Source organism: Molossus molossus, unplaced genomic scaffold (genome assembly GCF_014108415.1).
Source record: "Molossus molossus isolate mMolMol1 unplaced genomic scaffold, mMolMol1.p scaffold_m16_p_19, whole genome shotgun sequence".
Taxonomy (NCBI): Eukaryota; Metazoa; Chordata; class Mammalia; order Chiroptera; family Molossidae; genus Molossus; species Molossus molossus.
In genome coordinates this window covers 48,165,287-48,175,937 of record NW_023425354.1, presented here as the reverse complement: position 1 = coordinate 48,175,937, position 10,651 = coordinate 48,165,287, and the positions used below count along the sequence as shown (strand labels likewise).

Below are 10,651 nucleotides of genomic sequence, written 5' to 3'. Positions count from 1 at the left end.
ACGTGGTGAGTTGGGGGCCCCAGGCAGGGAGTTAGAGACTAAGATCCAGGAGACACACAGGGCAGAATGTGAAAGGAATAGAGAAGGAACCAGAAACCAAGTAAAACAGAAGAGACTAGCCAGGGTGCTAAGACCAGCAGAGGATGGACGCAGGAACAGGCCACATAGAGATGGATAGAGGCCACAACAGGAGGAAAATTCCCCTTGTGGAAGCTGCTACTAGTCACCCCCCCAATACCTCATTCTCCAGTCCCACAGCCCCTTCTCCCACCACCTGTTTATCTCCAAGCCTCAGGGTTTCCCATTCTCCCCACCTCATGTGTCAGTAAATCCCTCCCAACACCACATTCCCAGACCCTGGCAATGCCCTGAGTCCCCAGCCCCGGAGCCAGACCTGCTGCTTAGGTGTTCTGCCTCCTCCCACCCCCATACCTTAACTCCCCTCCTCATTTGCCCAATTGAGTCAACAGACATTTACTAAGCACCTACTACAGACCTTGTGCAATGTAGCCCTAGACAAATAAGGTAGAATTTCTCATAGGGCTCAAGAGACCGACAGTATAGTTGGGGGTGAGGGTACAAGAGCCATTAAAGACCTTGTATTAAGAATAATTATCACCCTGGCCAGTTTGGCTCAGCGGTTAGAGCGTTGGCCTGTGGTCCAGAGAGACCTGGGTTCGGTTCCCGCTAAGGGCATGTACCTCGGTTGCAGTTTGTCCCCGGCCCTGGTTGGGTTGTGTGGGTGGCAGCCACTTGATGTGTCCCTTTCATGTCGATGTTTCTCTCTCTCTCTCCCTCCCACTCTATCTGAACAAAAAAATAGAAAAATGTCCTCGAGTGAGGATAAAAAAAATAATAATTATCTAGTCCTGGCCGGTTTTGCTCAGTGGTTGGAGCGTCGGCCTACAGACCAGGGGTCACAGGGGGCACATACCTTGGCTGCAGTTTGTCCCTGGCCTGGTTAGGGTCGTGTGGGTGGCAGCCACTTGATGTGTCTCTTTCACATCGATGATTCTCTCTTCCCCCTCTCTCCCTCCCGTTCTATCTGAAGATAAATGAAAAAAAAAAGTCCTCGGGTGAGGTAAAAAAAAATTTTTTTAAAGAATAATTATCTATCTCTTTTATCTCTCTTCAGATCTCGTTACTTTTCGGTGGAGAGGTTTTTCTTTCAACTTTCATCCTAAATCCTAGACTCTAGTCCTCAATAACTCCCTTTTTGACTAGCACTCTCCCCCTCAAACTCCCACCAGTCCAGGGATCAGCTTCATGGACTTGGGATTTGCTCAAACAAGGCCCATGTTCAGAATAGCCTGTGCTTAGTTTAGTGCTCTGCTATTGCCATCTTTAAATTCTTCATAATTTTATCTTTGAACTTGTGCTTTGTAAGTGAAGTACAGTGGGACAATGGAGCACGCCTGTGAGCAGAGGTGATATGCACAATAGGCCATTCATGATGATCCATGAGCACAGAACTCCTGTGTACTCACCATGCATGGGAGTTCAGGGGGACTCAGAGTGAGTACAAGGTAAGTGTATTATGTCTACACCTGAACAAGTGGAGGTGGCAAAAGCGGAAGAGCCAAACTTTCCATTCCAAGCAGAAGTTGCTTTGAAAACAGAAAGAAGGCAGTGGCCTTCTAGGAGACATGGATGATCAAGACGTCCTATTCTTAGTCATGTTACTTCCCCGATTCAGTCAACCACTTCCTTTTTAATTTTTTATTGATTTTATAGAAAGAGAAAAATGTCCTGGCCGGTGTGGTTCAGTTAGTTGAGCATTGTCCCTTACACCAAAAGTTCATGACTTCAATTCCTGGTCAGGAGACATACTCAGGTTGAGGATTCAATCCCTGGTTGGGGTGTGTGTGGGAGGCAACTGATCCTTATTTCTCTCTCACATCGATGTTTCTCTCTCTCTCTAAAATCAATAAAAACTTTTTTTTTTTTTTTAAAGAGAGAAACATTGATTTGTTGTTCCACTTATTTATGCATTCATTGGTTGATTCTTGTATGTGCTCTGACCGGGGATCGAATCCACAACCTTGGTGTATCAGGAGGATGCTCTAACTGACTAAACTACCTGGTCAGGGTGAGCCAACCACTGCTGCTGGCAATGATGACATAAAAGGAAAAGCTTGGGGCAACCCATAATTCCTTTTCCTTTTAGCCTGTCCATGTTCATCAATAAACTGAAAATAGACAAATGTTAATTAAGCCCACACAGCTGGAGTGGCTCAGTTGGTTGAGCATCATCCTGTGGCAACTGATTGATGTTTCTGTCGCTTTGCTGTTTCTCTCTCTCCCTTTCCCTTCCTCTCTCTCTAAAATCAATTAAAAGATTTTATTTTAATGTTAATTGAAGTAGTGCTTACAGCTCTTTGAATTTGTCTAGTAGGTCTTCCGGTTTTTACTAGAAGGCCTCCCCAAAAAATAAAAAAAATAAAAATAAAAAGTTAACTGAATAACTTTAAATAGCAAATAAAAATGCCATGAGAAGTCAAGAAAAGAATTATGAGCCAATGATACATCAGATAAGGGGTTAATTTCCAAAATATATAGAGTGCTTATACAGCTCGACAAAAGGAAGACAAAGATCCCAATTTAAAAAAGGGCAGAGCCCTGGCCGGTTTGGCTCAGCGGTTAGAGCGTCGGCCTGCGGTCCAGAGAGACCCGGGTTCGGTTCCTGATAAGGGCATGTACCTCGGTTGCAGTTTGTCCCCAGCCTTGGCTGGTCATGCAGGTGGCAGCCACTCGATGTGTCCCTTTCGCATCGATGTTTCTCTCTCTCTCTCTCTCTCTCTCTCTCTCTCTCTCTCTCTGTCTCTTCCTCTCCCTTCCTCTCTATCTGAACAAAAGGTGGAGAAAGGTCCTTGGGTGAGGATTAAAAAAAAAAAAAAAGGCAGAGAAACTAAACAGACACCTTTCCAAACAGGACATACAAATGGCTAAGAGACATATGAAGAAATGCTCAACATCATTAATCATCAGAGAGATGCAAATTAAAACAACAATGAGATATCACCTCACACCTGTCAGAATGGCAGCCATGAACAAATCATCAAACTACAAGTGTTGGCAAGGGTGTGGAGAAAAGGGTACTCTAGTACACTGCTGGTGGGAATGCAGACTGGTATAGCCACTATGGAAAACAATATGGTGTTACCTCAAAAAATTAAAAATTGAACTACCATTTGACTCAGTGATCCCACTTCTAGGAATATACCCTAAGAAGCCTGAAACACCAATCAGAAAGAATATATGTACCCCCATGACCATAGCAGCACTATTTACAATAGCTAAGATCTGGAAATAGCCCAAATGTCCATCAGTAGACAAATGGATAAAAAAGCTGTGGTACTACATATACACAGTGGAGTACTATGCAGCTGTAAGAAAGAAAGAGCTCTTATCATTTGAGATGACATGGAGGGACCTGGAAAGTATCATCCTAAGCGAAACAAGCCAAGCAGAGAAATACAAGTATCATATGATCTCACTTATTTGTGGAATATAATGAACATAACAGTCTGAAGAACAGGGTAGTCCCAGAGATGTGGAAGTAGGGTACAGACTGACAATCCCCAGAAGAGGAGGTAGGGGGGTGTTAAACCACAGAATTTATATGCATGTATGCATAACCAATGGACATGGACAACAAAGCTGGGGACAGGGCAGGGAGGAGGGGAGGAGGGTGTCAATGGGGGGAAAAGGAGAAACATCTGTAACAAAAATAAATAAATAAATGGTGTTGGGGAAAATTGGGCAGCTACATGTCCAAAATGAAGCTAGACCACAAACTTACACTATACACAAGAATAAACTCAAAATGGCGGGGAGGAGAATTATGGAGGAAGGAAAAACATCTTATATTTCAGTACCTTGAACGGAATCTTTTTCCTGCCTTTTGAACAAGGGATCCCACATTTTTGTTTTGCAGTGGGTCCTAAAAATTATGTGGCTGAACCTGCTTCAGTCCCTTTTGCAGCAGACTCTGGATTAATTTTCTCAAGATATAGTTTTAGGGTCTGACTGGGTAGTTCAGTTGGTTAGAGAATTGTCTCGATATGCCAAGGTTGCAGGTTCAATCCTTGGTCAGGGTACATACAAAAAAAAAAAAAAAATCAACCAATGAACGCATAAATAAGTGTAACAACAAATCAAAATTTTTCTCTCTCTCCCTAAAATCAATCAATAATTTTTTTTTTTTAAATAGCAGTTTTAATTAAGCCACTCCTCAGCTCAAAGGTCCTTTAATCGCTTCCTGGTACCCTGCAGGATGGAGTCCTGATTCTTCAGTTTAACCTTCAGGGTACTCCACAGTCTAGATCTGTGTCCCCAGCCCCTTTCCCATTAGGTCCCAACTAGTCCTCTGCCAGAATTGCGCAGGCCACTCCCAGCACAGGCTGCTCTTACTCCTGACTTCACACCTTTGTCCACTTCATTTCCTCCTCCTGGAAGACTACGCATCCTTCAACGTCCACACAATTCCCATTCATTCATTGAATGGGTATCTAATGAGCATTTGCTTAGAACCAGGCGCTGCTTGGTTCTGTCCTCTTGGGGCTCCCATCCTAATAAAAAATTAAATAATGCTAATATCCAGAAAGAATAAAACGGAACGTGCCAAAGGGTGCCTGGATGGTCAGGGAAGGCCCTAGTGAAAAGGTGACTTATCCTGTGATACCTGAGTGACCCAAAAGAGCCATGGAGAGATGCAGGAGAGAGCTTTCCAGGAGAAGGGAAGTGCAAATGCAAAGGCTGGGTTTCAATGATGGAAGGCAAGATTTTTGTTTTTATCCCCACCCAAGGACATATTTGCATTTATTTTCAGATAGAGAGTGAGGGAGGGTGGGAGAAGAGAGAGAGAGAAACATTGATGTGAGAGAGTCACATCAAGTGGTTGCCACCCACAAGACCCAACCGGGACGGGGACAAACTGCAACCAAGTTACGTGCACCTAGCGGGAACCGAACTTGGGACTCTCTGGACTGCAGGCCGATGCTGTAACCACTGAGCAAACCGGCCAGGGCTAGAAGTCAAGATTGATACACCAAGAGATCCCAGAGGTAGGCAAGGACCAAACTGTTCAGGTCCTTGTAGGCCAAAGGGAGTAGTTTGGATTTTAATCCAACCATTATAGAAGCAATTCAATAATGTTTTAAGCAGGGGAGTAATATGATATGATAAAATGTAATGAAAAGCACCCGACCCGTGTGGCTCTGTGGTTGAGCATTGACCCATGCACCAAAAGGTCACTGGTTTGATTCCCAGTCAGGGCACATGCCTAGGTTGTGGGCCTGATCCCCAGTGGCGGGCATGCAGGAGGCGGCCAATTGATGTTCTCTCTCATCAATGTTTCTCTCTCTCTCCCTCTCCCTTCCTCTCTCTCTAAAATCAATAAAGAAAAAAAAAAAAGGTGTAAAGACAACTCAATGAAAGAAGGATAATCTTTGAAACATTTTTTTAAATGAAAATCGCCATGAGAAGCAAGGATACCATTTAGGAAGGTTTTGCAGCAGTCCAGGTGGGAAATATGGATGGCTTAGACCAGGTTAGCAGATTTGCAGATGGAGACAAGAGGCTGGGTTCAGAATCTACTTTGAAAATACAGTGACATGAACAATGGGGATGACAGAAAGAGAGGAATCAGGCTTAGGTTTTTGTTTTGAGCAGCTGGGCTGAAAACTTGTGTGTGTGTTTCGTGTGTGTGTGTGTGTGTGTGTGTGTGTGTGTCTTTTTAGTGAGACCATAAAGTCTTTGAGAGCAGGCCTTTGTGTTAGACTTTGCATATATCCTCTATATCCAAGCATCCACAGAGCTACTGAAGATAATATCTGGTTGTTGAATAGGCTTAACCATGGAATGGCTTCTTCTGCAAGAAACCTCAGGAAAACTACTTGTCCTTTCCTTCACCGGGCAAGCAGCATAAAAATGGGATAGCCTCAATCTGGAGAGATGAGGCCTGGACTCTACCCTCAATATAGATAGTTTGGCTAACACAGGCCTGGAGATGGCCTCCAGGCTGATGGCTGTCTCTGCCCTGTACCCACGCTCACTTGGAAAAGAATGAATGAATGTTTTCTGTGCATTTAGAAGGCTCTGAGGTAAGAATAAAATATCGTTACTTCTGTCTATGCCTTCTTCTTCTGTAGGTAAGGATCACCATGAGGAGAGTAGGGGATGTGGAGGAGGGAACACGCTACTAAATGCCCCATTGGTGTTCCCAGGAGAAAAAAAAAACAAACAACAACAACTAAGAAAGGGGTGGCAGGGCAAAGAATCATTACAAATCTCCAAACTCTTCCTGGAATCCTGTCCTCCCTCCAGCACCTCCCCCCAGCACCTCCAGAATAAGAGCCCCCGCACCCCTCTCCCATATCCAGAGCCAGTCATGAAGTCTGTGCCCCTTGATCATTCTCTCCACAAAATCCACACAATTCCAGGGACTCAGCTGTTTGGGTTCCCAACAACACAGGTCTTTGCAGAGACAATAACAAGGAAAGAAGAGAGTTCTGAAACACAGATATGGGGAGTACTATTTAATGGGTATAAAGTTTCAATTTTTATTTTTTTATTTTTTTATCCTCACCCGAGGACATTTTTTGATATTTTGATCAGACAAGAGTGGAAGGGAGAGAGAGAGAGAGAGAAACATCGACATGAAAGGGACACATTGAGTGGTCGCCACCCACACGACCCAACCAGGGCCGGGGACAAATGGCAACCGAAGTACATGCCCTTAGCGGGAACCGAACCCGGGTCTCTCTGGACCGCAGGCCGACACTCTAACCACTGAGCCAAACCGGCCAGGGCTAAAGTTTCAATTTTTAAAAAGAAAGAGTTCTGGAGGTAGGGACACTCTCCCTCTAGGGAGCAAGCCCCCACCTTTCCCTTCTTCTTCCCCCTTGTGCGTTGCCTTTGCCTTCATCTCTCCTAAGCTCCAAGGGTCCTTCTTTTGCTTCTGTGACTTGTTTCCTGAGCCTACGCAGCCCAGCTGGCTCACTTCTACTATCTCTGTAACTTTCTAACTAAACTTTCTCTTACAATTTGGAAAAAAAAAAAAGAGTTCTGGAAATGGATGGTGGTAATATTTATACAACACTGTGAATATATTTAATGCTACTGAACTGTAGAGTTAAAAATGGTTAGCCCTGGCCGGTTTGGCTCAGTGGTTGGAGTGTTGGCCTGCAGACCGGAGAGTCCCAGGTTCGGTTCCCGCTGGGGGCACGTACCAAAAAAAAAAAAATGGTTAAGATGGTAAATTTTGTTATGTGTATTTTACTACCACTTAGAAAAATAAATAAATAAATAAAAAGAAAAGAAAAACAGATGTTCCTTCACTGAACAGATCAAGCTGCAACTCCTCATCAGGACTTACAAGGCCTCTCATCATGAAGCCCACGGAACATCCCCAGTTTGCCCTGCTTCCATCTCAGCCTGCCCCTGGTTCAGCCACATCACACATCCTTCCTCATCTTTAGAGTCTGCAGGCTCAGACCTGTATTTCAAGAAATATGCACAAGGCCCTGGCTGGTGTGGCTCAGTTGGTTAGGCGTTGTCCCATACACTGATTTGATTCCCAGTTAGGGCACATGCCCAGGTTGCAGGCTGGATCCTGAGTAGGGACATGCAGGAGGCAGCTGAAGAATGCTTCTCTCTTTCCCTTTCCATTCCTTTCTCTCTAAAAATCAGTAAAAAGCCCAGCTGGTGTGGCTCAGTTGTTGAGCTTTGACCCATGCACCAAGAGGTCCCAGTCAGAGCACATGTTGTGAGCCAAATCCCCAATGAGGGGTGCAGGAGGCAGCTGATCTATGTTTCTCTCTCATATCCATGTTTTTCTCTCTCTCTCTCTCATCAATAAAGAAAAAAATATTCTCCTTTTCCCGAAAGCGGCCAGAGGTGACCTCTGAAAATGGTTTGCTATTCACTTGACCCAGAAAACCCCACAAAATCATGCAAATCAAGAGGTTCAAATCTTCGTGTTCACTTTAAGAACACTTGGGAAACTGCCCAGGCCATCAAAGGTATGCATATTCGAAAAGCCACCAAGTATCTGAAGGATGTCACTTTACAGAAGCAATGTGTGCCTTCCCGTCTTACACTGGTGGAGCTGGTAGGTGTGCCCAGGCAAAACAGTGGGGTTGGACACAGGGTCGGTAGCCCAAAAAGAGTGCTGAGTTTTTGCTGAACATGCTTAAAAATGCAGAGAGCAATGCTGAACTTAAGGGTTTAGATGTAGATTCTCTGGTTATTGAGCACATCCAGGTAAACAAAACTCCCAAGATGCACCATAGAACTTAACAGAGCTCATGGGCGGACTAACCCATACATGAGCTCTCCCTGCCACATTGAGATGATCCTCACTGAGAAAGAGCAGGTTGTTCCTAAACCAGAAGAGGAGGTTGCACAGAAGAAAAAGATATCCCAGAAGAAACTGAAGAAACAAAAACTTATGGCCCGGGAGTAAATTCAGCATAAAATAAAGACTAATAAAAGTAAAAGCAGCCCTGGCCAGTTTGGCTCAGAGGTTAGAGTGTCCACCTGCGGTCCAGAGAGACCCGGGTTCGGTTCCCGCTAAGGACCTGTACCTCAGTTGCAGTTTGTCCCCGGCCCTGGATGGTCGTGTGGGTGGCAGCCACTCGATGTGTCCCTTTTGCATCGATGTTTCTCTCTCTCTCTCTTCCTCTCTCTCCCTCCCACTCTATCTGTGCAAAAAATGGAAAAATGTCCTTGGGTGAGGATAAAAAATAATAATAATAAAAATTTAAAAAAAAAGTAAAAGCAGAAAAAAATATTCAAAAATAAATAAATAAAAATCAACAAAAAAAATTTAAGGAAATATGTACAAGGTTCATGCTATCAACAAGAGCATCATCTCTCATATATTGAGCACTTTCTTTATGCCAAGCTAGACATCTGACCTACCTGATGACATCAAATTCTCACAGTGAACCTATAAGTAGGGTAACTTCCCTGTTTTGTAGATGGGAGAAACTGAAATTTAAAGAGGCTTACTCATTTGTTTCAGTTCACACTTCCCATAACTTACCTCTCTGATGATCCTTGCTAGAACTCGCAACCAGGTTCCTTGGCACTTCACAGAGATCTCTACTAATGCATTTAACGTGTCTATCTATCTTTCAAGACCCTGGTTCTCCAGGGCCAGGACCAAGTCTTTTTAGAGTCCCTGTGGACTACCTAATACAGTGCTTGGCGTACTGTCAGTAGCCAATAAATGTTAGTTGAAAGAAATAAAAAGAGAGGGAGAGACAGGAAGGGAGGCAGGGAGGCAGGGCATGAGGGAAGAGAAGAGAGAGGCAGAGAGGAGGGTGTAGTGAGTGGGTAAACCGGGCCAGGAGGCTGCAGGGTATGCTGCCAAAGTCCAGAAAGGTTTTTAGGGGTGTGGAAGAGGTAGAGGACACTGGGAAGGCATTGTAGTTGCCCTTGGTGGGGGCCTGGCAGAGTCTGTGTCAAAGCAAAGTCAGTCTTAATGAAAGAGTGTAGACAGCTCTGAATGGTAATCAGGAATCTTGGAATCTAGGGCAGGCTGGAAAAAGAGGTTGGGGGCATAGTGTCCTGAACAGGTTGGGTGGAGGGAGGAGAGAAAAGCCAGCCCCTGGGAGAGTCCTCAGGACACAAGGTTAGAAAGTTGCCACTCAAAACAACACCCTTGGTGGGGACCGAGGTATGTCCAGGCCCTGTAACTATTGACTGGCTCATACTGGAGGCCCCTGTGGGACTGGTTTCTTCCATTGATTTTTTTTTTTTTTTTAGCTAGAGTGGGAGGGAGGAAGGGAGAAGGGGGGGAGAGAGAGAAAGAGAGAGAGAGAGAAACAGAGAAGCATCTATGTGATGAGAGACATGTCAATTACCCCTGCAGGACCCTACCCTGACAGGGGTTGGGAATCAAACCTGCAACTGAGGTACTTGCCCTTGACCAGGAATCGAACCTTTGACTCTTCAGTTTTCAGGCAATGCTCTAACCACTAGGCAACTCTGCTGAGGCTGGTTTCTTTTCAGTATTCAGGTCTTCGCTCAAGTGACACTGCCTCAGAAAGGGCATCCCTGACCATCCCTAATGTTGTCTCTCCCCTACTACTTATTATCTTATTGGCTCTTTATAGAGCTAACCACTATCTGAAATGATCTTGCTTATTTATTTATTTCTCTCTCTTTTTTTCCTTTAGGGACAGAGGGAGGGGGAGAGAGAGAAACATCAATGTGAGGGAGACACATAGATTGGTTGCCTCCTTCATGACACCGACCAGGGCTGGGGATCAAACTTACAACCCAGGTATGAGCCCTTGACCAGGAATTGAACCCACCACCCTTCAGTCTGCAAGCCAATGCTCTAACCACTGAGTAAAACCAGCCAGGGCTTACTTATTTCTCGTTTATGGGCTATCTGGCCACCCCCTTCCCTATTTCGTGAGCTTTGTAAGAGTGGAAATTGTGTCTATCCTTTTCATCAATGCATCCTCAGTGTCTGGAACAGAGCCTGGTACACAGTAGGTGCTCAATAACTATCAGTTGATTAGACATATCTAAGTGACCCAGGCTGATCCTAAATTTTGCACGGGAACAGGAGTTGAGTCTGGGCTCCCTGGCCACGCTGAAGACTCTTCTACAAAATATTGTGACTGGGTAGATG

The 10,651-nt window shown here is 44.8% G+C and overlaps 1 non-coding gene across 1 annotated transcript; it reads left to right on the top strand.

The window, feature by feature from the left end:
* Positions 1–2,362: 2,362 nt before the first annotated feature.
* On the top strand, positions 2,363–2,423 carry LOC118635123. The gene has a single exon (XR_004960463.1). It is a non-coding gene; the product is annotated as a U7 small nuclear RNA (small nuclear RNA).
* The last annotated feature ends 8,228 nt before the right edge of the window (positions 2,424–10,651 follow it).